This window comes from Uranotaenia lowii, chromosome 3 (assembly GCF_029784155.1).
Source record: "Uranotaenia lowii strain MFRU-FL chromosome 3, ASM2978415v1, whole genome shotgun sequence".
In the NCBI taxonomy this organism is placed as follows: domain Eukaryota; kingdom Metazoa; phylum Arthropoda; class Insecta; order Diptera; family Culicidae; genus Uranotaenia; species Uranotaenia lowii.
In genome coordinates this window covers 145,906,552-145,933,298 of record NC_073693.1, presented here as the reverse complement: position 1 = coordinate 145,933,298, position 26,747 = coordinate 145,906,552, and the positions used below count along the sequence as shown (strand labels likewise).

The window sequence follows — 26,747 nt, the reverse complement described above, 5'->3', positions numbered from 1 at the left end:
AGAAACGGCTTTTCTAAAATTGAAGGAGTTGTTCATGGTACACACCATGTTACGGCACCCAGATTTGTCTAAGGAGTTCGTAGTGCAAACAGATAGTTCGACGAAAGGTATAGCTGTAGTCCTTTTTCAAAAAAACGACTCTGGAAACAGAATGGTAATAGCTTATGCCAGTCGGACTCTGAAGCCAGCAGAAGTCAACTACACGGTTACAGAACTAGAAGCGTTGGCCATAGTGTGGGCTTTGGACAAGTGGCGTCAGTACTTACTTGGACGGCACATAACAATAATAACGGACCACAAAGCTCTCATATTTTTAAAGCAGTGTAAACTACTCAATGGCCGACTTACGAGGTGGATACTATTCCTGCAGCAATACGATTATGAAATCGAACACTGCAAGGGCATCGAAAACACCGTAGCAGACACGTTATCACGCTACCCGGAGGGACTGCATCTAACTGCTACGCCAGGAACACACGCCACCGTCAATATTGCTGAAATTCAGTCGACGTCGCAAATAGAGAAGAATTTTAGGAACATGATAAAACATATTGGTGTGCTGCAAGATCAAGATTCGAAGATCAACAAAATCAAAGTTTCACTGATTGATTCCACTGAAGGAAATTCAAATTATAGACTGGAAGGAGGAGTTTTGTTTGTACGTCAGAAACGGGACAAGGTTTGGCGAATATGGATACCCTCTGGAGCCATTCCCGAGGTTCTCAAGCATTACCATGAAGAAAAGGGTCATTTTGGAGTATTCAAGACCTACCGGGCGATGAAACAAACATCGTATTGGCGGGGAATGCGGAAGGATCTGAAAACGTTCGTGAAGCAATGTTTGACTTGCCAATTAGCGAAAAATCAAAATTTCAAACTTGCTGGAACATGTAGGAGTATTCTGCCTCAACGCAAAAACCAGATAATTTCGATAGATCTTTATGGGCCCCTGCCTCCAAGTCGGGGTGGAGTGAAACATATTTTGGTGGTACTAGACGTTTTCACCAAGTTTGTGACTTTTTACGGGGTGCGAAGACCCACGTCCGCAGTTTTGTGGCGGAGAATCGAAAAGTATATGGAAATCCATGGAAAACCTGATGCAATACTTTGTGATCAAGGGACCCAATTCACGGCAAATCTATGGGTAAATAGTTGCAAGGATGCTGGAATAAAATTGATTCATACCTGTGTAAGACATCCTCAAGCTAACCCTGTGGAAAGAGTTATGAGAGAGTTATCACGACTATGCAGAACATATTGCCAAAACAAACATAAATCTTGGGCCAACAAAATCGATAAGTTTGCCGAGTTGTTAAACGCCGCGTGCCACGAGTTTACTGAGTGCACTCCGTTCGAACTACAGTTTGGAAAGAAACCTTTGGATACCCTGCGTCAGCTGATAAAATTTCCACCGGGTGGCGAAGAGATAATCGATTTGGACGTGGTTCGCGCGACCTTACTTCTGAAGTCGAAAAGAAGAAATCGTCGATCACCAAACCCATCCCCAAGGTTCCAAGAAGGCAACATGGTTCTAGTGAAAGCCAATCCTGTCTCGTCGGAACAGGAGGGTGAAATAAAAAAGTTTTTCATGGTGTATGAGGGGCCGTATCAAATAGCCAAGGTGTTACATGAGGACGTATATTGCTTGGTTCATCCTCAAAACAAGAAAGAGCGTGGGCGGTTTCATATCAGTCTTTTGAAACCGTATTACGATCGCTCAGAAAACTAAATCTACTTAAATCTGCGAGTCGTAAACCTAAAAAAAAATCACGAAACCGTCAAATGTGCCATTCGCAAGTTTTCGCTGGAGGGGGTGTTGTAACGAACCAACCTAAGTCGTTAAAGAAGTTTAAGAAGAGAAAGGAAAGGAAGGAAGAAAGGAGACGATCAAGAGGAGGATTAGTCAAACCTTAACCGGGTAAGTGAACGGTCGAAGTCGGCGGTTTGATTATACAATTGATTATTATTCGGGAGATTCGGCGGAGTTTTTGAGTTTCGCGTTACGGAAGAAGTCTTATAGTGACCGGGTTTTAGTTTGAGGGGTCACAACGTATAACAAAGTTGTAAAGAAATATACCTACAATAATGTTTGCTGGGTTGGTTCCATTTGCTTTATTAGTTTTTGAACTATGTAAACAAATATGAAAGAGACCCCTCCCCTTTTCTTCTGGAAAGAGGGAGGGGTCTCAAATAATCATTGAAATATTTTTCATATCCAAATACCTTCCCATGCCAAATTTGGATCCAATATCTTAATTAGTTCTCGAGTTATTTGAAAAATTGTAAGGTAGCCCCCCTTCCCCCCTTTCTATCACCCCACTGGGGAAGGGGGAGGGAGGGGTACCAAATATTCATACGAATATTCCTCGTTCCCAAATACCACCCCATGCCAAATATGATACCATTTGCTTGAAAGGTTCTCGAGTTATGCAATAAATTGTATTTTGTTTGGGAGGCCCCTCCCCCCCTTCATGAGAGAGGGAGGGGTCTCAAACCACAATAGGAACCTTCCCCTGCTTCCAATACCCCCATCTGCCAAGTTTCACGCAAATCGGTTCAGTAGTTTCCGAGTCTATAGGGAACAGACAGACAGACAGACAGACAGACAGAAATTCATTTTTATATATAGGGGAGAGTGGGGATACTTGATCCCCTTTTCTTATTTTCACCATATCTTTTTGGAAATATTTAGCAGCTCACCGTCTTAGAAATTTTCTGACAGCTTGTAACTTCAAGTTTCTATGCTCCAAAAATTAGAACGATACTTAAACCCGTTGATGAACTAGAAGCATTTTCGTGGGAGTAAAAAAATTGCGATTTTTCTGAAGTTAGGGGAGATTTGATCCCCTATTGAAGGAGACTTGATCTTTTATTCAGGAAGCCCTAATCCTTGTATAAAAATCAAACAAAACCCAAAGATAGAATGTTAATTTACTATTTTGGTCATGTTTGTTCCCATTTCACAATTTATAGCAGACATAAGAAGAAAATTCTATAACTTTGTCTCAACGCTAATAACATTGCATACTTAAAGGCGCAATTTTTTATAATTAAGAGAAAATTGATTATTTTTGGTCTTTTCTTCAGACAATTGTTTGATAAATATTAGTTTTTGGATAAATATTAGTAATTTCGTGATCAGCAATCATAACGATCAATTCAGAGGAAGAATATGCCGTTTGGAAGGGGGATCAATTGTACCCAACTCTAGGGGATCAATTATACCCATAATCAACATTTTAGAAAACTTTTTCTGAAAAAAGTTGAGAGTTTTCCATTGCTTTGAAAATATGGCATTATGAAGTTCATTCTACGCTCGAACGATTGATACATTGGAACAAATATTTTTTTCATAATTTTCCCATGTAAGGAACATTTTAAAGTGATGAAAAAAGATCTTCAAGTTACATTTCGTGAAATTTTTCAAACATAGTTCAATTACTCAAACAATTATTTTGTTAAATTTTTTTAAATTACAATCGTTGCTATTTTGCTCATTTTGGCACATTTTTCTAGAACATTTGATCTTTGTAAGACATTCCAGTTTCGAGATATAGCTAAGGAATCAAGTATCCCCAGGGATCAAGTATCCTCATTCTCCCCTATAGATATATAGATTGTCATGAAAATGTATGCCATTTACCATTTTACTTATCGCAAACTTTTCATATCATAATAAAAAGTAAATAGCGAGTCCTTATGGGATCAGCTAGTAAATTATAAATGTAGATCAATCGCATCTTTTAGACATTCTTAATCATTATTTAAGACGCGTACTTTCATGTTCTCAATAATACGTGCATTTGAGCACACTTGAGAAGCAAGCTTTTCAAACTTGATTGTTCAAAAATGCTTCAATTTTAAGATGAAGATTTAATCTTCAACGCACAGTTTCAAGTTTGGGGCAAATAAACTTTTCAGTCCCATAAAACCCTTTGATGATTTAATAAAAAAAAACCCATTCAGCACCGAGTACCGTAAGCCTAACTTCTGCGTTAGACAAACATACTCACCGATCATCTCATCTTCCCGAAAAAAAAACCGACTCCGGGATCAGCCGCCCTTAGCAGAAACAATACAAAAGTAACAAAGTTCAAACAGAATAATAAAACATCGTCGAATCAGCCAGTTCCTGGTAGGTACACTAAGCGGGAAAAGATAGAGAACCATCATCCAGCCAGAGTCAGAAGGGCATTATACCGAAAAGGAATAACAGGGAAAAAAACTTGGTTGCAAAGAAAAAATATGAAACATCAACATAAATCTGAGTAAACGAAAACAACGTAAAAGAAAGGAAGAAGTGAAAAAAAACTCTTCGACAAGAGGAAGAAACCGACAAGAGCATAAATCAATAAAATAAAGAGTAAAAGCGACAATGCTCGTGGCACTGTGCGATTGTACTTCTCGAGGTCTAGCGGGCAACCGTTTATCCTAAAATTCAAGTGCTGCCAACACACTTGATGCTGCAAAAAGGGGTTTGTTTTGAATTGTTTAAAATTTTGATATCGTTAAAGACTGTAGAATATTCCAAAAATTGTGTATCAGGTTTCTATTTGTTATGTCAATTTCTATTTCTAATGTTGCCTGTTGCAATTTTAGTTGGTTACTGTTTTGGCACCACTAAAACGAAAGCAAACCGAATTCGCCTGTCTCCAAATCTCGAAGAGTGATTCCGAACAAACGATGTCGGTTTGGTGTCTAGCCCGGCAGATTGTCGATGGAATGATTCCGACCTTACAGCAGGGTTAAAAATCTTGAAGCCCGTCCAAAGCGAGACAGAAACGGAGATAGACTTTCTATTTTTGGTATTTATTTATGCTGCTCGAATCTCTGACTCACTTTTTATGTTGCAGTAGCAGCAAAAAAGAAACATAAACTCTTCGGGACTCGGAAGGAGCGGGTGGTAATTGTCGTTCAGTTACACTGAAACAAATTCTTGGCTGGAAGTTCTACAGAATGTGCACAATTATTTAAATTTTCTTTAGAATTTTGTGAAATTTATGAAATTAGTGTCTCTGGTTTTAGCAAGAAACATTGTATTCAAGTTGACATAATAATATCAATCAAAATATTGGTAACATTTGGCTTAGTGCAAGAACAGTGTGACTTCCTTCTGAAGCCAATAGCCCAGCACGATAAACTGCGCTTTGTTGAGATGTTTCCTTCCTTGGATTTTCGCCTTTTTGTTCCCTACGAAAGTTTTCTTTCTTCACAAAACCGTTTCCCTTTCTAAAACTTGTGGGACGCCGAACAAAAAATCGAAACCACTATGCCCCTTGCTGGAACAATAAAAAATATGGTATTTTGGATCCCAAATCTTCGGATTCCCGCGACTCGACACGGGTCTGGCTGGATCCCGCCGAAATGTGGATAATTGATGCTTTTTCGGGGAGGCATTTTTATTGTCTGGGTCTGGCGAACGAAAACGGCGAACCAAGCCAGTGTTTGTGTTAAGTTGTTAGTTGCTAGAATAGTGCCAATGAATGGGATTTCGTCGGAAACTCCTCCTCCTCTGTTGCTGAAGACATGCAGGAGACGTTGCTGGTTCGTTGATGAACGACCTTTCCTTGGATTCGGTTTTTTACCTTATTCAACATTCTTTTTCTACCTCAATCTTCTGCCTCTCGGATTTGGTTCGACTTTTCTGCTGTGCCTTTTGATGGACTGACGACTAGCTGCATAGCACAGCACAACACGAAGCATCAGGAACATCTGGCTAAGCCGAGAGGCCCCAAAAACTTCCAGCTGTCATTAGGAAAAGGTTTTATGTTGCAGCAAATTGTGGCTGATGGTTTTTTCTCTTGCTTTTTTTTTGTGCTTTGCTTTTTGTGCACTTTATGCTATGAAACTTGACGAACGGAAATTAGCTCCTTCCAGCTTTTTTGTTTCGGGTTCGTTCGTTTTTCGACGATCATGCTGTTGTGTTTTGAAGGAATTTTGTCTTTCTGGAATTTTTGGTGCCGAAGTGCTGTCATTGAGCTGAAATGACCTTCGTTTTCAGTCTTTGAGGTCGATGGAATTTTTGTTGAATAAATTTGAAATATCATCATTCAATTTGGTCAATCTACTTCAAAAGTCCAAGTGTATACTAAGTTGAAAAAAATATATTCATAAGTCTAAAGCTGGTATCAGTTGGCCCAGTTTGAGAAACGAAGATAATTTCAATTATTCACTTAAAACTGCACAATGTTTTCTTTTCTCGAGTTGTTAATTTGCCAACTTAAATATTGTCCTCTAAGAATGCATCCAAGTGTTTCATTGAAATGAAAACACAGTTTAGTTTTGCCATATAAGCCGCATCTGATTTCCCACATCCCATGATTATCTGTAAATAAGTTGCACAATAATACACCTAAAAACTTAAATCCAAACTTCCGATCTATTTTGGCAATACGTCCGAACATTTTGTGTCAAAACCGAAAAAACCTTTTTTTTTACTTATTTAAAAAAAAAACAAGCCCAAATAGGATCTCAATGAAATAAGATGTTTCCTCGAAGAGATTCCTTTTAATTTACTCTAAACGTATAACTTTCGAGGATATGATGGCTAACATCTTACAAATGCTAACAACACCAAATCATAGAAAATGTACTTTGTTTGCCGTGACCGTGAATTGAACTCATAACCGTTGACTTAAAAGACATGAAGGCAATCTTCTACACTAAGGTTGCAGATTGCCCGGTTTTATCCTGGTTTGCCCGGATATTTGATTCAAAATTTGGGAAAGTCTGGTCAGGCACGGGGCTGCCCGGATCTCATTTTAAAAGCCCTGATTTATTCATTTTATTTGCCAAATCAAATAAAAAAACAAATTCTGTTGTAAAATTTATTCATTCGTGCGTCTTAAACAAAATTTTCCTCAACAAGTTTTAAAAAAATAATCATGAAAAGTTTTTTGGAAGCCTAAATTACGATTTTAAATTTGCTGAAGAATTTTAATGAAAAAAATTCTCGTTTTTTGTTGAGCAATTCTTGGATGTTAATCAAATTTGTCTGAATATTGCCCGGATTTTTGGTCGACAAGTTTTAAGTCAATTGTCCGGATTTTGTCAGGTTTTTAGATGAAATAGCTCGGATTTGCCCGGAGACGTGCTGGAAAAATTCTGGCAACCTAATTCTACCCCATGGCGCGCCAAGGGCTGCGGCGAAAATAACTATTTTTATTATGATTATAATAACTTTTATGAAATTTTTGACAATGTTAGATATTTTAAATTTTTTCTTCCCGTGTTTTCAATGCACTTAACACTTTTCTTGTATTTTTTATACTGTTTTTTCATATTTTCTTTAATTCTCCATTGTTCTTTTGTTAATTTTCGTCATTTTTAGTCTTTTATTTGTATTTGATTTTTAATTTAATGAAATGTTCATAATTTGCTCATTCTAAATATATGAGGCCCTCAGAACCAAAGTGACAAATTATCGATTTTTTGAAAATAATGCCAAACTATTTTTCATATTAAAAACTATATTTGGTTATAATTTGAGACTTTTAGAATTATTTTGGAGTACTTTTAATGAAGAGATTAACCACCGTAATGTTTGCATGTTACTTTAATTTGTCGGCCTTAGCGGTGAAAAGTGATGTCCTTTTTAGTAGGGACATCTATAGCTTATGAAATTTTATAGGTGGATAGAAGGTTAGATGATGCAACTCTATCTGTATCTACTGCTTCATAGTAATAGGCCCGTGAGGAACAAAAATTTGATATGAGATGATATGCTTCTAAATAAATTCTACCCGCTCATTTTCAACATCTGTCATTTTCATCTAACCTTCTATCCACCTATAAAATTTCATAAGCTATAGATGTCCCTACTAAAAAGGACATCACTTTTCACCGCTAAGGCCGACAAATTAAAGTAACATATATTGAAGTACATTTACTTTTAATAGAAAAATAAAAAAAATCGGAAAATATATGGAAAATTACCAAACACAAAAACTTTAAAGCGTGTTTTCTCGAAATAAGCTTTTATGCATGTATACCCCTTTAGCTCCAAGGGCCTCATATGTCCTGTAAAAGAGAAAATTATGAGGTAAGGGGGCATCCATTTATTACGTAACGCTCCTAGGGGGGGGAGGGGGTGAGCTCTAGCGTTACGAATTGTGACATAGGGGAGGGGGGGAGGTATGCTCAACGTTACGTAACAATTTCTTTCATACAACGATTCTCATTCTGATCGCAGGTATTTAGCAGGAAAGTCAATTTTATGTCATGTTAAGTCAATTCTGACTTATCGGAAATGTTGAGCAAACCAAAGTCAGCTAAAAAGCTCTAAACTTCACCATCTTTGAAGCTGGTTTGTATTCCAAAGATTCTTCAAGCCATTTCCTTATAATCTGAACTACTTTGCTATGAAACGACCGGTTGAAAACCGAATATTTTACATACACAAGCCAAACTATCAGTTAACAAGCGTAGATCAATTCGTATGGCCAACAATAAGTATAAACAGAAAGTTATGACTATTGAGTAATAAGACGCAATCAAGACAGGTGTGGACTTCGATAGTGAAGTGATCTGGAAATATGTTGTTTGGGGCTGGTGATATAGCTCAGTTGGCAAGTCTGTTGTCTCCTGAGCCGATGTCCGCGAGTTCGAGCCCAAGAGTAAACATCGAACACAGTTGTACCGGATAGTTTTTCAATAACGATCCGTCAACTGCAACGTTGATAAAGTCGCGAATGCCATAAAGATGGTAAAACGACTATAATCGAAACAAAAAAAAAAAATATGTTGTTTATGTTTAAAAATATTACCAAACTCAACAAGTTATTGAAGGTCCAATTATATGTTGAGTTTGGTAATATTTTTGAACTTCTTATATTGTAATATAATTGTGTTAAATTTTTTGCCAACCTTTGAACTAAAAATTTTAAAATTAGAAAGGATGGTGGAGGGGGGGGGGGAGTATGTTTCAGCGTTACGTAATTTTCATAGGGGGGTACGTTGCAGCGTTACGATTTGTGACATACGGGGGGGAGGGGGTCAAAAAAGTGCGATTTTTGCGTTACGTAATTTATGGATGCCGCCTAATGTCGTTTAAAAGAACATCGGATGTTGCCAAAAACATTCAGGGTCTGTATTAAGGCTTAATCACTAAGTAAAATGAAAAAAAATTATCTGAATAATTTTTATTTCTTTCCGTTTTGATAATTATAAACTCTACTGCTGAAATATGGCAACGCAGAATTTTGTTAAAAAAACGGTTATAAAATTTTTGAGTTAAACTCAGCTTAAGGAAAGCACAAAAACAAGTCCATTTCGTGACCCAATTTTAACGCATTTTATGGTTTCTTGACGGAAATCTTTCCGGAAATTTACAAAAAGTTGAAAATTCTTAAGAAAAAAAATCGTAAAGAAGGTATATTTATTGAAATGTTTCTACATGTTTGAATAAACCCTTTTTCAACGTGTTCCATCTGGCTCAACCCTCTTTGCATTGAATATTCTGGGACAGCCATTCTTCTTGTAACAAAAATCCCATCGAATGTATTAATGTGGAAGCTTCTGAAGAAGACGAAGTAGAGTGTCCAACCCGGGATTCCCGATCGGGAATTCCCGGGAATTAGAAAAATTCGGGAATTCCCGAATCCCGGGAAACGCTTTGAAAATCCAGGGAATTCCCGAAGCCAATAAAATGTTTTAAATTATTGCAAATTTACACGATCTAAATTGGAAAAATGAATCATATTGAGCAAAGAAAATGATAGTTCTACAACTGACCATACTGAGTGGACACTCGATTTCGTTTGTTGGATAATTTTTCCAACAGTACGCAATACCGATTCCAGAGTGCGCATCGATCGATTTGAAGAAATGCTATCCCAGTTAGAAAGTGCCACCCAACTTAAAAAAAGGCGATTTCTACGATAAAATCGGGTATAACAGGTTGATTTTTCCGTCGGTTTTGTAAACCTACAAAAAAAAACCAGAAATTGGTTGAATTTGTGTTCTAAGTGTCATGTCAGTGTGATCAGTGGCTCTACCTTGACGGCTTAGTCTTAATTTTTTTTTATTAAATCTGGTTAACATATTGAATTTGATAAAAACATGTTTTTTCCAATCGAAAACTTAGTATAATAGTGAAAAACGCCAAAGGATCTATAAAACCAAACAATTCCAATAATGAAACGCTACGGAAAGATTCTGAATGATCTATTTTGTAACACTTTTAGAACTTCCGTTTCGGATACTGTTTACAGTAGCAAAATCATCAGCAAAGAAATAACATATTGTTGGACAAATGGATAATTATCTGAAAATTTACGATGTTCGATGAATTACAGTCTAGCCAACTAACTTCTATCGATAGTGAGAAATCTTTTTCAATTATTTCAAATTTTTGCAGCTAGAATCAGACCAGTTGCAATACTAGGGGTACTTCTTTAAATATAGCAATACCTCATTGATAAGAATTCGTACGCAGTACAGGGTTAAGATCGTCATGTTCAAATCTTCATTTTTTCCGGGATCCCGGGAATTCCCGGGAAAAGGATCTTCAAATTTCCCGATTCTCGGGAACGCTAAAATGGCCGGGAAATAGACACTCTAAGACGAATGTGTCGAATCGAATGTCCGGGAGCGCCTTTTGTAATTTTGACAGGAAGTATTCTAAATTTTTACAATATGATATTTCCGAGAAATAAAAATATCGTCTGATATTTTGAATGAATTTACTCCAATATTTCTGCTTTAAGCTAGATTAACAAACAAAATGATTGATTTTCGTTTTTTGATACTAAAACATCTTATTTCCTAACAACTAATTTCTTTTTCTTTTTTTATCACAAAGCTGAGCTGAGGACTAATGCTAAAAATCAGTGAGTGAAAATTAAATGAGGACCCAAATGTTTGCTTTGTTGCCTCAATGTGTAAAATTGGAAACTAAGAAATCAAAACGGGAGTCACGAAGTGTTAGAAACAGTGAAGTTAGCCAATGCGTGGATCGTCCCATCAACTAACACTTTCAAGCAAGTTGAAGAATTTATTTCTAAGTATGAAACAATTTTATGATAGCAGCAAAAATGTCGTATTAAAACTCTATTTCTGTATATTTCAGGTTGTATTCATTCACTCCAACCGCTTTATCGGAATATTATTACAGATAATTTGACCTTTTTCTTGACAGCAATACAAACACGCAATACAATTCGCTTGATTCTGACGCGGTTCAATTTTGGCGTGATTCGATTGAAGATTGAAGTTACACTACTTAACGGTTTTCAAAATTGTCGAAAACGATGGAACATTTATAAAATTCTAGAACACATACAAACAAAAATGACAAAAAATAACTAAAAAATTACTTGATATTACAAGTATAAAAAAAGTTATAATCAACATCCACAGGAATGAATGTGTCTAAAAAATTAAATTAATTTACACAAAATTTCAATTGTTGTATTTAACAAAAGCAATATTTAATTTTTAGTAATAATAAAAAACATTTGATAAAAAAAGCTGTTCGATTTTGGAACGACTCAATTTTGGCAACACAAAGTGTTTGTTCTTGTTCTTGAAAAACGCTTCAGTTTACTAATTTGAATTTAAATGAAGCAGTAGGTATATCAAAAACAATAATGAAATTTCTTAAACCCCAAATGTATATGCATTTTCAAAGCTGTATTGAGAGGGGAGGGGGTTGGGCAATGGGGGTAATTGCCCCGTGCCCCCGGCTCAAGATTAAATTGAAATTTTAACTTTTTTTTAATCATACTGCTTTAAGTTCTAAAAAGTAGGAAAGAAAATGAAAATCGAAATTAAAATGTTTAAAATAACAGGTAAAGGGCCCCCTTCAAATAATATCTCGAATTGTTTCACTCTATCATTAGCGAGCCTCCTACATTATTTTTCTCGCAACTATTTTCTGAACATATTTTTACAATTCCTGGCAAAATCTGGGCATTTAATCTAGTTTTTCATCATAAAATCCGGAAAAATCTAAGCAGAATTCGATTAAAATCCATAAGAAATAACTTAAACCTCCAAAAATTTTCATTTTTTTTATCGAAACTTTTCAGCAGCGTTCGAATCTCTTTTCGAATTAAAAAAAAAACAATTTCTTAGATTTGTCAAAATTTTAAATTAATACAGAAATAATCAGTTTTTTAAAGGAAATTTGCAGACATTTTAAAAAAGGGAAGAGACTCTCTTCACGTTTTTAAAATTTCTGCAAATTTTCTCTTCAAGAGAGTGAAGAAACACATTTCAAAATCCTTTCAAATCGTAATTTTTCTCGGACTTTGTTGGGAATAAAGTTAACAAAACCTGGAAATCTGAAATGCTGACTTTGTAAGCAGGATTATGAGTATAAATAATGCAAGAGATAGTATAAGTATTTCGATCATTATTAAAACTTGCATTGATTTATACACTCTACACCAGGCATGTCAAACTGGGGGTTCGCGGGCCGCATGCGGCCCGCGGCCTAGGTCAATGCGGCCCACGTAGCCCCGTCTTAAGTTGTCACAAAAAAACACCACTGATTTTTATGTAAAATATAACTGCAAAAAAAAACTAAATCTGAATGTACCGATTTAACTGGTTTTTGCTGCGGCTCTCTACGTTATAGATAATTTTTAATGCGGCCCGCACACCCAAACGAGTTTGACATGCCTGCTCTACACCCATTTGAATTTAGAAAGACTAACTGAAATTGGCTAAATATGATCAATCAACAAAATTGAGTTCCGCTATTGAATTTTTATTCCAATTTGAATCTAAGATTCGAAATTCTAATCGAAACTTTTCCAACTGATTAGGCCAAAATTTCACGCTTTTTATTCTGATGTACATTTTTATGAATTATCTTCTACTAAAAGAAATGCCCTGAATTCTAAATAATCATTCTCAAATTATTATTTTAAAAAACGCTCTTATAGTTCAATTGCGAATTTCATTGAGCGACTCTCTAAATATATGTATTTCCATAGGTACCGTTCAAAAGCAAATCATGCAACAGCAGGATGAAATGTAACATTTGTTTACCACAAAACATATTAAATTTCCATTTCAATATAATGTTATAAAGTTATTATTTATTGATAACAAAATGATGATGACTAGTAGAATTTATTGTAGTATTTTTTCTCCTAAATGTATGTAGCACCCTTACGCTTTTTCTGTGTAAAAAATTTTGACAGAGAAAATGTAAAATTTACCTCGAACACCATACTTTAACTACAATCTACACATTTTCAAACGTTTTCATTTGATTTTTCATTAAAAACATAGTTTTTACACACATATCTGAATTATGCTAATGTTGAAAAAACAGATTAATCTTTTTCGAGTCAAAGTGGAACAACTGGATTCGAAACTGTGCCTTTTGGAACTTCGTAGTTGACAGAAGTTATTAACTCTGAGAAGCCTTCATTATGCCTGTTCCATTATGCCGAGTGCTGCCTTATGGTGTTAATCTTGACTTCTTTTTTTTAAATATATACATATGGAGTTTTCTATTTTTAGTTAATTTGCAAGTAATAAAAAAACCAAAGTATTCAAAAAACTTTTATGAAGTCTTTATAGCCAAAGGGGTATAAATACCTTAAAGCTGTTTTCGAAAGAACACTCTTTAAAATATTTGGGTTTGACCCTTCTTCATACAGTTTTCGGAAACTTTTTTTGTCAGGATTTAGTTCAAATAAAAAAATCAAACTCATTACAATATCAATTTTAATTATTAACGTCAGGCTTCACAGGCATTTTCCCAAGCACCCCTTAACGAGAAATGTATCCATTTTCATTCAAAGAAATGTTTCTCGTTTTTTTTCCTCATGAGAAAAACTGCTCAAAGTGTATCGTGCAACAATGTTTCCAATTTAATCAGGTCAGGCAGTAGGTAGCTAGAATGATGAATCGCCTGAACTGCAGCTGGATCCAATTATTCGATGAAACGAGCAACAACACAAAAAAAAAGAAACATTAAAATCTCAAACACGGAAGAAAATGGCAATTCATCGAAATCGCAGGCACAAACGTTTCGAGATTCGAGAGAAAACTGTGTTTCGAATCGACAGCAACAATTCAACATGTTGTTACTTTACTTCAGCACAGGTTCTTGAGGACCTCGTAAATGTGAAAAGTATTAGAGAGCGCCCTTTTTTCCTATTTTAGTTGAGTCGAGCAGCTTACAGGTGCACTCGAACATGGCAGCTTTTATGCTTTTATGAACTCTTTTTTTCCACGAAACCATCCAAGCTACGACATAGCAAAGGTACAGCTCAACCGGTACCAACTTGAAGAAAGTGGTCTTTTCGGTTTAAGTAAAGGGCGTTGTAGTTTGCTCTTATTGCTGTTACTTTTGTTGGATGTCAGATGATGGGGAAGTTTGGAAGGGGGTCACTGAAGTATTTTAGCGTTTCCCCTCTGCTCGCCAAGCTGCTTGCACCTAACAGAAGTTTGCGCCAATTCACTTCGATTCTTGTTGCTCCATTTCTCATATGCTTCGAGACGATCGATCGAACCCAAACTCAACTTACTCATCGGTGACTAAAGTTAAAAGTAATTCGAAGTCGCCCACTTGAAGGAAACCCCCTTCCCAACATACTGGACGAAAGCATTGTAAAATTGCATTCCAGTTCGCATCCCCCCAGTGTTGCAGATTCAGCAATGTAAACGTTCTTCAACAAGCTGCCACCCTCAATGGTTTATAAAAGTTGCATTTGCGGATTTGAACGAGACCTCCACCTGAACGCAGAGCATGAAATGCTTTTCTTTTTTCTGAATACCTTCCGGATGAAAGATGACGCTGCTTTCAAATAAACATCGCATTGGTACATTCAGGCTGAAAGTTGAAATGGGGATCAATGAGAGGCACAGAGCCATTTACCCACTAACTAATGCAAGCAGTTTAACCTGCATAGGTCGTGATTTTCCGCACATTATGGGAAACTGTAACTTATTATATGATTGCTGAAAGTATAAAATTTATCTCGACTATGTCAATTGCTTTAATGGTCGGGAGTTTCACTTTCGAGCTGCGTTTTTATTCACAGCTCACCAATAGGATACCTGCTTTTTTATGATCACGAAGAATCCAAGGAAATGTTATTTTAAAATTTTGCGATGCATGTCACGTTTAAGCATTTCGTCGGAGTGATTGGAATATGTTTCATCTTTACATATTACGAAACTCTATTTGTAGGAAACTTATTTTGTGTAGGAAATATTTTTTCTTCGAGAATGCATCTCATCGATACCTTCATATCAGGTAATTCTGCTTGATTTAATTTGAAATGATACAATATTCCATATTTCATTTCATAATGTAAAACGATGAGTTACATTTGACAAAATCATGGTAGATAAACATCCATCAAACTTTATGGGCCAAGATAGCACTTTTTAGTTGTACGTATTTCAACTTAAATTGATTGCCATTTTCAAACCTGGGTTCGATTTTGAAATCAATTTCAAAAGCAATTTTTCAAACTTAAAATCGTTTGGAAATTAGTACGACAAAACCGTTGAAAACGCTTTAAATAGAAACCTTGCCCTTAGAAAGGGTGTGAGTCGAGAAGCTCCTCAATGGCAACTTACTAGTTTTGCTACATAGCAATAATGACCCACTGACTCTACTCTGTACTAAAATGGATTCATTTGATTGGTATTTAAATTTCAATGACTTTTAGATGTTCTCTATTCTATTCTATTTTGTTTATTTATAGAGGATTTTAACCACCTTGGTCATTCTTCCTCTTAAGAAAGTGTGTACATTTGGTCTTAATTCTACAAATTTATCTAACAATTTTGCACTTTTCAGGAATACCGTTAGTTTGTTCTCGTTCGTAATGTTTAAAGCTGCCGATGAATCGTAACCGATTCCACTGCTCTGCCGTTCCGTTGCGTACAACCTGCACTCTCCGATAATATGGGAAACTGTGAGTGGTACATTGCACGTGTTGCATGTGACTATTCCTTTCGTGAAGAACTCCAGGTGCGTTAATTTCGTGTGCCCTATCCTAAGCCTTGTCAAGGCACGTTGCTCGAGGGGGTTACTTCTATCGTTCCAACGTAGAGTGTTGATTCTTACTCTTCTAAAAATAGTTCCCGATTATTAAGCCATTCTTCTTCCCATTTTAGATGTTCTCAATCTTAACAATAACACCTACAAGAAATATCGTATAAGTTCATCAAAACAAAATTTAGGTGGTAGAAACTGTTTACCTTTTTTTCCAAAGCTGAATTGCAGACTATTGAAATAAACATACATTAAAATGAAACGAATAGTAAAATTATCTTCTAAATCAAATTAAACTCCATATTTTAATTTCTATTTCATGTATCCATATTACAAATAACACCAATATTAGCTTTTGTTTAAAAGCTTGAACTATTGCGCTGTTCACTTTTATTTACTATTTTATTTCCGATACCGATATATAATCTCTCAAATATGCACACTTTCTTCAAAGTCAGTATCTTAAAAAAAGTCTTTACCAATACAATTTAATGGTAACATTCCTGAATTCGGGAAAAAACTCAGCCGCTTTGAAACCCTGAAAGAGAAAATATGGCATGGGAACTCATTTTGAGAATAAATAACAGAAGAAGATGTCCACATCGGAGAAACTTTACTAAATACGGGCAAGATTTAAAAAAATCTGTGTTTTTGACAAAAAAAATGATCGAATTCAGTGATTTTCACCCAATATTCTTTGACGATTTCCTTTGAGGAAATTCATTTTATTAAATTAATAAAAAAAAAATCATGGAAATAATCAACAAATCAAAACTTTTTAACAGATCTATGAGGAAAAAAATACATCACCAATGTCTTGGAATATATTTGAATTAGAATCATAAATAACATCAACAGTGATTAAATACCTGGGAAAGTTCAAAAGTGAAATTATAATTGAGATTTTTCGAAATTTGTAATTCTTTAAAAACCTGTAGTTTATGACACAAGTTCTGTAATGAAATTTTGCTTTTAATTTAAGTTTTTATAAATTTTTTTGTGATTTCGGCAACTTTTAGTGTGTGAAGAAGTTTACAAAACATTTCCTATTTCTGTGCTATTATCTTCACTCCAAAGTGGATCGCTGTTAAAAATAGCACAGGGTTGAACGCCTTTTTCAACAGAATTTCATACTTTAAGGCTCTAAAAGGTTTACGTCACTTAAAACTTCAATATGTCTTCGATGAAAATTTTCAAAGAGAATACACCTTTAAAATAGTGCACAGGCGTCCAGAACGGGAATTTAGCGAAAAAAAATTAAAAACGTAGAAACTATAAGATTTAAACAAACGGTGTCTTCATCAAAAATGCTCATTAAATAAGGCGCCCCAATAATACAGAAAAATATTGGGACGTGTCATCTTTTTCATGATTTTGACATTCAATTTTTATGATTGCAAAGTAAAAGTAAAATTGTCTTCCTCAAATTTGTAGCCAATAACTTTCAAAGCAACTTTATTGAAGACATCAAATTCTTATGACGGTAAGAAAGCGCGTTTTGTTTTTTTCAATGTTGAAATGTTAGAGCGTGTCTGCAAAAACAGTTTTTAGCTCTGATTTTAATAAATAAAATTTATACGTAGGCAATGGCTTCTGCAAACTTTTATAAAATCAAAATGCTCCCGATTTTTGTCTCGGTTATCAAATGTCTATCTTGAAGCATTCGTTAGTTATAAGGTTTTTTCTATTAAAAATGTACTTTTCAAACTGCCCTATATCATATTGGGGCAAATAAAAAGTGGAAGAGGTAGTAATTAAGCTACGACCGCTAAACGTAGAATTACGCAATTCTTTTCTTCAATAATAGAACTTATGGTGTTTTTTTTCCGAAATGACCAACATATGACAGTGTAAAAATGGCAATATATGACTGACAAATTTCAAACATATAACAGAATTTAACCATGTGACATGAACTTATCACCAAAAATAATCTGAGCAAGCAGTCCATGTGACATAATCGGACCGTGCAGCACAATCTGAATATGCAATATAATCTCGACCATGTGACATAATCAGAACATGTGACATTATCCGATCATGCAACATAATCGGACCATGCGACATAATCCGATCATGTGTAAATCGACCATGCAACATTATTAACCATATGACATAATCGGATCATGCAACATAAGCGGACCATGTGACAAAATCCGGCCATGCAACATAATCGGACTATGTGACATAATCCAACCATGCGACATAATCCGATCATGCAATATAATCGGACCATGTGACATAATCCGATCATGCAACATAATCGGATCATGTGACAAAATCTGGTCATGCTACATAATCGGACTATGTGACATAATCCAGCCGTGCAACATAATCGACCATGTGACATAAATCGACCATGTGACATAATCCGATCATGCAACATAATCGGATCATGCAACATAATCGGGTCATGCAACATAATCGGAACATGAGACATAATCGGGTCATGCAACATAATCGACCATGTGACATAATCGGACCATGTGACATAATCGGACCATGTGACATAATCCGACCATGCAACATAATCCGATCATGCAACACATTCGGGCTGTGTGACATAATCGGATCATGCAACATAATCCGATAATGCAACATAATCGGACCATGTGACATAATCCGACCATGCAACATAATCGAACCATGGGACATAATCCGACCATGCAACATAATCTGACCATGTGACATAATTGGATTATGCAACATTATTCGACTATGTGACAGAATTTGACAAACAACGTCACTTCCTGTAGGATCCACTGGACGCCTCCGCCGCTGGCTGTCAACGCTGCTGCCCGTCATCGCTGCTCACTGGTCCACGGTTGCCACTGAACTACTGCAAATCGATAGGGGAACATGCCCTATTATGCGCCACTTAAGCGAATCGCTGATTTTCTGTGTATTTTACATACAAATTGTGTTGAAAATGGGTGTAATCGTTGAAGAAAAGTGTTTTCTACAAATACCTATGATTTTTTATTACTCAAATTGCTATAGTTGCTTCAAAAACTTGATTTTTAAATACCATATTCAAAGCCACAGAACAAAACTGTGTTGCAAATACGCGCCGCTGTGTATTCAATATGCGCCTAGCAGCCGAACACACCCGAAAGCAGCCGAAGACCAAAAACACACCAATACTTACAGACACTTTGACTGAAAAGAAAATCAAAATGGACTAATCAAAATTTTGAAAAATATGAAAAGTAGATTTTTTGGGCTGAATTAACGCTCAAAATATGGTTTTAGACTTTTTGTTCATTTTCAATGAAAATTGGCCTTTTTGAAAAATTAATGCTATTTTCAGCCTACTACGATTGGCGCGTTATAACGAGCGCATGGGCCGTGATAGAACATACCTATAAAAAGCATACCTTTGCGAGTTCAGTATGATTTTTTAGCATAAAATCATAGTTTAGATTCTCCTCTATCGATGTGTCAGAAAATATTGTCTTATTCGTTTTTCTCTGCTTGGTGACACCTTATTGAAAGTGTTTTAAAATTTAGATCAAAATGACGAAAAACCTAAATTTTGAAATTATCACGACACAGGGGCATTTTAAGGAAAAATTCATACTTGCCATGACCAATCACAGCATTCAGAACAAATTTGTAATATTTTGCAGGCTTCAAATGTTTCAGATTCTTCAAAACAAAGGTGGCGCGTATTAGCTTCATGGGGCGTTATATGAACTTTTCCCCTATCTGAGTCGGATTACTGGTGGGGTCCACACTCAGATCGAAGCGCAGCTAACGTCTGCTCAGTTCAACGGCAAACAGAGAAAGAAACCGAGTAGGGGAACATGCCCTATTATGCGCCACCCAAGCGAATCGCTGATTTTCTTTGTATTCCCCGTACAAATTGTGTTAAAAATGGGTGCAATCTTTGAAGAAAATTGTTTTCTACAAATGCCTATGATTTTTTATTTCTCAAATAGCTATAGTTGCTTAAAAAACTTGATTTTTAATAACCTTATTCAATGCCACAGAATAAAACTGTGTTGCAAATACGCGCCGCCGTGTATTCAATACGCGCCTAGCAGCCGAACACACCCGAAAGCAGCCGAAGACCGAAAACACACCAATACTTACAGACACTTTGAATGAAAATAAAATCAAAATGGACTAATCAAAATTTAAAAAAAAAATAAATTAGATTTTTTGGGCTGAATTAACGCTCAAAATAAGGTTTTAGACTTTTTGTTCATTTTCAATAAAAATTGGTCTTTTTGAAAAATTAATGCTATTTTCAGCCTACTACGATTGGCGCGTTATAACGATCGCATGGGCCGTGATAAAACATACCCATAAAAAGCATACCATAGCGAGTTCGGTATAATTTTTTAGCATTAAATCATAGTTTAGATTCTCCTCTATCGATGTGTCAGAAAATATTGTCTTATTCGTTTTTCTCTGCTTGGTGACACCTTATTGAAAGTGTTTTAAAATTTAGATCGAAATGTAGAAAAACCTAAATTGTGAAATTATTACGACACAGGAGCATTTTAAGGAAAAATTCATACTTGCCATGACCAATCACAGCATTTAGAACAAATTGGTAATATTTTGCAGGCTTAAAATGCTTCAGATTCTTCAAAACAAGGGTGGCGCGTATTAGCCACATGGGGCGTTATATGAACTTTTCCCCTAGTAGCACAGCAGCTCCAGAGGCTCAATTTTTTTTTTTTTTTTTTTTTATACGGGATTTTCATCCTCTGGGATGATTCATCCCTACTCCAGTCGTGTCAAGTTGATGTGTTTTTTTTTCTTCTTCTCTTTTTTTTTGTTTTTATTTTTTGAATTTTTTTTTGTTTTGTATATTTTTCCATTTTTTGTGTAGTTTTTTTTTGTAGTTTTTTTTTTGTAGTTTTTTTTTTGTTTTTGGTAAGGGGGAAAGAGAAGGATAGAAACACTGAAAAGATAAAAAATCTTGCATTTACATCTTTTTGGATAGAAAAGATAACGATAGAGTACACATGTATTTTGATAAAATTTTCCATTTTTGGAGAAGGATAGAGTAACATATGTATGCTGATGACGTTTCACGTATTTTTGATGGGTAGGAAGATTTTAGCTTTTTCTTCGTCAGGGCAATTTGTTTTTGTACTTTTCTGTGTTTTCTTTTTGAAATAGGGGGAAAGTGAAGGATAGAAACATCGAAAAGAGAAATTTTGTTTTCACATTTTTGATAGGAAAGATAAAGATAGAGTAACACATGTTTGCTGATATCGTTTCACACATTCGTGAAGTTCCAACGTTATATTTCGTGAAGGAGTTTTGATTTTTTGAGGAAGGTCATCAGCTTTTTTTCTTCGTCTGGGCTATTGGAGAGTATTTCACGTAGGTGTGGTGAAAGGGAACAAGACTGTCTGAGGTTTTGATATTGGAGACAAGATGTGAGAATATGTTTGATGGAGAGGGGGGTTTGGCAGGAGGAACAGAGAATGGGGTTATTTTTGGTGATGAGGTGGCTGTGGGTGAGCCGGGTGTGTCCGATACGGAGCCTAGTAAGTGCTCGCCTTTCAGCAATGCTGTGTCTGTCCAACCACTTTTCGGTCGTGTTTTTGATCTCACGTAGTTTTGCCTGGTTATTGTTGGACCAGTTAGTGTTCCATGCATCATGAATGATGTTTTTGATAAATCTTGTGGCGTCAGATTGAGGAATATTGATGGTGGGAGGGACAAGTTTGGTACCAGCTGAGGCTAAACGGTCGGCCACCTCGTTGCCAGGTATTCCCGAGTGTCCCGGTACCCAGCAGAAGACGATGTTTTTACAAGGGGCTGTTTTGGTAATGTCCATGATCCAGGGATGTTTGACATTGCCTGCAGCTAACGCAGTTAGGACACTTGCTGAATCCGAGAAAATAACGGTGTTTGGAGTGGCTTGTTCAATAGCTTTCATTATGGCGTAAGCCTCGGAACTATAGACCGAGCAAAGTTTTGGGAGAGGCAGGCTTCTATCCGATACGCCATCGTGGATTCCGCATCCAACATGACCGCTATTATCTTTGGAGCCGTCGGTGTATACGCGGGGGTGGTTGGGATATTTATTATGGATGAGTTGTCGAAAGAGAGGAAGAACGACTGTCGAGGAGCTTCCGGCTTTGATGTTTTGTTTAAGGGAAAGATCAACCTTTATGACTGCGTCATTCAAAAATTTTATTTTGAGACCACTTCTAGAGCATACAGGAGGAAGGGTCAGTCCGGTTAGTTCCGTTATTAGAGAGTTTGTCGTAAGGACTATAGGGGAGTCATTATCCGAGCCGTTGGAAAGGGCTCGAAGGGCTTTAGCGGAAAGGTGTTTAGCTACCAGAAATTTGAAGGGAAGTTGACCACTTTCTGCCATTAGGGAGTGAATGGGGCTGGTGCAGAAAGCTCCGCTTATTAGTCGGATACAGTTGTTGTAGAGTGGTTCAAGTTTCTTCATCACATCTTCCATTGCCAAACTGATAAAGCCGAGACCGTAAAGGAATGAAGGGATAAGCCAAGCATGAAGAAACCGAAAAAGAGCGTCTCGGTGGGCTAGACTGGTTTTGTTCGTTAGTATACGGAGGATACTTATTTTGTTAGTGGCGTTTTTACGAACCTTGTTCAAGTGGGATGAGAAACTTAGCCGATCGTCAACCCATACTCCAAGTAGCCGGGTTGATCGGGTTAGAGGTATTGTTTGGTTTAGCATTTTAAGCGGGGGTAGTTTGCCAAGCTTTCTTCTGTTGGGGCCAAAATGGAGAAGGGAAGATTTGGTTGGTGAAAACTGGAAACCAACAGTGGGAGCCCAATCAGCTACCGAATTAACAGCGCCCTGCAATCTTCTGCGGGCCATTCTGGCGAAGGGAGAGGTCGAAATGAGCAGGATATTGTCGGCATAGACTAGTGTTGAGGTGTTGTTGGGGATGTTATCAAAGATGCTGTTAATAGCTGTTAGAAAGAGGGTGGGTGCTATAACTGACCCCTGAGGCACCCTCCCGGGGACTGGTTTGATTATTGATCGAGTGCCGTTAATAAGGACATGGATGAATATGTCTGATAAGAAATTTTTTATGTATTGGAACATTCTACCCCCAATGTTCCATTTGATGAATTGATTTGCGATTGCCGTCCTATCCACTCTATCGAATGCCTTGGATAAATCCAACGAGAGGAATTCAATGTGGTGTCGATGATCTAATGACGAAGACAAGATAGATTCCAGCTTTTCAAAATAATCATCGGTTGATCTTCCGGTCCGAAAGGCGAATTAACGGGAATCAAGGAGTTGTCGCTTTTCAAGGATGGCGTGTAGGCGTCGATTTACCATTCTTTCTAAAATCTTTCCGGAACAATCGAGGAGGGTGATGGGTCGATAGTTGTCGATAGTGAGGGGGTTTTGTTTTGCCTTAGGTATTGGTATAACTAGTCCAATTTTCCAATTATCGGGGAGTTCCCCTTCAGACCAGATTCTATTTAGGATATCCAGAAAGCTTTTTTTGCCTAGAAGCGAGAGATTTTTTAAGAGGGGGTAGCCAATATCGTCGGGACCCGCAGATAGCCCCTTAACTTTTCGAAGAACGAATTCTAGTTCCTCAAAGGCAAAATTGCTGTTGTAGTCTAAGTCATTGTGGCAGGGAGAGGGGGGAAAGTCGGGTAGAGGTAGGGTAGATTGGGTGGAAACTGAAGAAAAATGATCACAAAACGAGTTGGCGAGAGCTTGGGGGTCATTAATGTACTCATTATTTAAGAGGAGAAGGTAAGGGTTTCTGCGTGAGTCGCCATTCAATGCCTTAATTTTGGCCCAGAGTACATTAGAGGGAGTATAAGGGTTAATTCCTTCGGTGAATTCTTGCCAGCTTGTGCCTTTGGCTATCCGTACAGCACGTCTGGCGCTAGACCGAGCAAATTTGAATTCTTCGAGAGCGGTGAATTTTCGTGGATCGTCGTTAGGAAGCTTTCTCAGAGCACGAAGCTTTTTTCGTCGGAGTTTAACGGCATCTCTCACTTCGGGAGTCCACCAAGGGACTGCAGTTTTCCCTGGTATGCCAGTGGTTCGAGGGATGTGTTTCTCGGCTGATTCGTAAAGGATTTTGGAAAAGCAAGGGATGTTAGTTGGATTTTGTAAAGATAAAAGGTTATCAACTTCCAGTTGATAGCTGAGCCAATCTGCGTTTTCATATTTCCATCTTGGTCTAGCGGCTACCAGCGGGGTAGGGTGTCGAAATTTAATAGTAATTGGGAAATGGTCACTGCCGAAAGAATCCTCGAATACGTCCCAAAAAAATTTTGGCCCAAGTTCCCAAGATACTAAGGTAAGATCCAGGGCAGACATATTTCCGGTCGAGGGGTCTAGGCGGGTTGGTTTTGAATTATTCAAGATGGTTAAATTGTAAATTGAAGCTAGATTTTCTAGATGGGCTCCTTTTCTACATGTATGGTTACTGCCCCAGAGGGTAGAGTGGGCGTTGGGATCCGTCATGACTATGAATGGTGATTGCAATTGGGAGAATAAGTCATCAACTTTGTCGGTAAATTCGGAGAAAGGAATTTGAGGGGGAATATAAAGCGAGACTACAGTAATTTCGAACGGGGAACGGAGTTTGGCACCTACAGCGTACAATGTGGTGTCTAGATGGATTAAGTCGTAAGGGATGTTGTTTTTAATTGCGTGGCCAGCACCTTGCCGAGCATTGGAGTTGCCTGATGTGTGGAGGTGGTATCCTTTGATAAGGTTTTGTGGAACAGTGGAGTTGATAAGGATATCTTGGATAGCCAACACTAGGGGGGAAAACTTTGACAAGATAAGCTGAATGTCAGGGAGCCGGCTGGTTAGGCCCCGAGTGTTCCACTGGATAGCAAAATCGAGACACTTCTTGTATGCAGGAGATTTTTGGGTCTTACCGGTGGAGAGATTATTGGAATTATTTATGGGAGTAACGAATGCGGAGTCAGAGGAGAAATTAGCCATTGCAGTGTGAAATTAGGAATGCGTTCGAAGGGTAAGATGCGATTTGTCAGAATAAGGGTCACTTACCGGAAGTGTTTTTATGGGCCGTGATACTACCTTGGTTTCTTGGATCCCTTGTCTTTTTGGATGTTGTAGCGAGGTCAGGTGGGCTATCAATAGAGCTGTTCTGGCGGTTTCGTTTGGGGGTGGATGTGTTGCTCGGGGTGCAAGAGGTCGTCATTCGGCGGTCACAGTCGGAAGCAGAGTCGTCGGAGTCTTGGGTAGTTGAAGAATCCCCTACGAGTGTGGAGTTGTTGTTTTCTTGGAGGATTGCCAGCTGTTCCATGAGCTGACGAACTTGCGCTTCGAGTTCTTGGATCCGTTTGTCTTTGCCGGTTTCGATTTGTTCCGCCTGAGCCCGCTGCATCGCCGCTCTCTGGTTTAGAAGACGGTTCCGGTACTCCTTGGCTGCCTCTGTTTGAGAAATTCCGAGGTTGACTCTCAGTCGGACGATTGCTTGCTCCTCCTGGAAGACTGGGCAGTTTCGATCCATAACAGAGTGATTGCCCTTGCAGTTAACACAGTGCTTTGGGTTTGGACATTCCTTGTGTGCACCTGCTTCACCGCAATCAATGCAAATAGCTGGATTTTTGCACCGATTCTTGGTGTGCCCATACGTGCCACAGTGGTAGCACAATAACGGACGAGGATAGTATGGCCGGGTGGTGACTCTCAAAAAGCCAAAATAAATGTATGGTGGGGGAATGGTGCCGTTTAGTGTGAGAACCATCGAGTTAGTAGGAATGGATTGTTCACCGGATTTCTTAAGAAAGCGGTACACCTTAACGACGCCTTGATCTGCCAGGTACCCTTGAAGTTGGTCATCGGTCAATCCGCCAATGTTATCGCAGGAAACGACGCATTGACAGTGGTTGAGAGTCGGATGATATTCGATAGAAATGGGAGTTTCGTCGATGAGTTTGTCCATTTTGAGAAGCATGTTGATTTGCGTAGGGCTCCTGACTTTTAGAAGGTAGTTTTCCCCCCGGTCGGTGGGATTTCCGCCTTCGATTCGTCCGACAAGCTGTTGAATGCTGGTGGAAATGATGAACGGATTTTTGGGGAGGTTGAATCCGGTGGCTGGTTTAAGACGGAGAAATTGGACATCGCCGTGTTCCCCTCTGGGATCCATCCAAGATGGAACAGTTCTCAGGTTCCGATTTCCTATTGGGTTTGGTGTGTTTCCCCACACCGGGGGAAATTCCCCCATCGTGCCAAAAGAAGCGATAAACTTTTTCGTAGCACCAATTTAATTCAGTAGCACTCGCGAAAACTCAAACGAATTGGATGTCCGTGTTTTAGAAAGCACTAACGCGAACGAAAAACTAACCACGATAACGTAAGAAAAGAAACGTCTGCACGCGACGACAGTTCGAGACGGAATCCTGTCCAGAGGCTCAAATTATTTCTAATCCTTCTTCACGCGAGTGTTATTTGCATCACTATTCCAACAATTGTAGCATCCAATTCCCCCCAGCTAGTTCAAACTAGATAAGAAAACCCCTAGAGTTGATGCAAAAGATCAAGGGAAAATGGAAGAATCACCGATAAGTCGGAAAGGTACCTACGTCGTCGGAGCTGGCGCGAGGAGTTTGGAAGCTATAAAAGGGCTGCGATGGTAGCGATCGAGCTTCACTTCAGTTTTGGGCACTATCCCGTGTGGTCACGAGTAAGACCAAAGTGACAAATAAAACCAGCTAGTGGCAAGTGGTTCGCACCAACCAGTAACCAAGGTTGTGTGCTATAGTGTGTGGTTTAGTAATCGTCGTGGGATCGTGCGGAGGGCCGTTCGCTGAC

General features: G+C 37.8%; 1 protein-coding gene across 3 annotated transcripts in view; it reads right to left on the bottom strand.

Annotated features, from left to right (window-relative positions):
• LOC129751445 (uncharacterized) overlaps positions 1-26,747 on the bottom strand; it is a 561,460-nt gene that overhangs the window by 286,914 nt on the left and 247,799 nt on the right. The gene's annotated exons all lie outside the window — the stretch shown is intronic.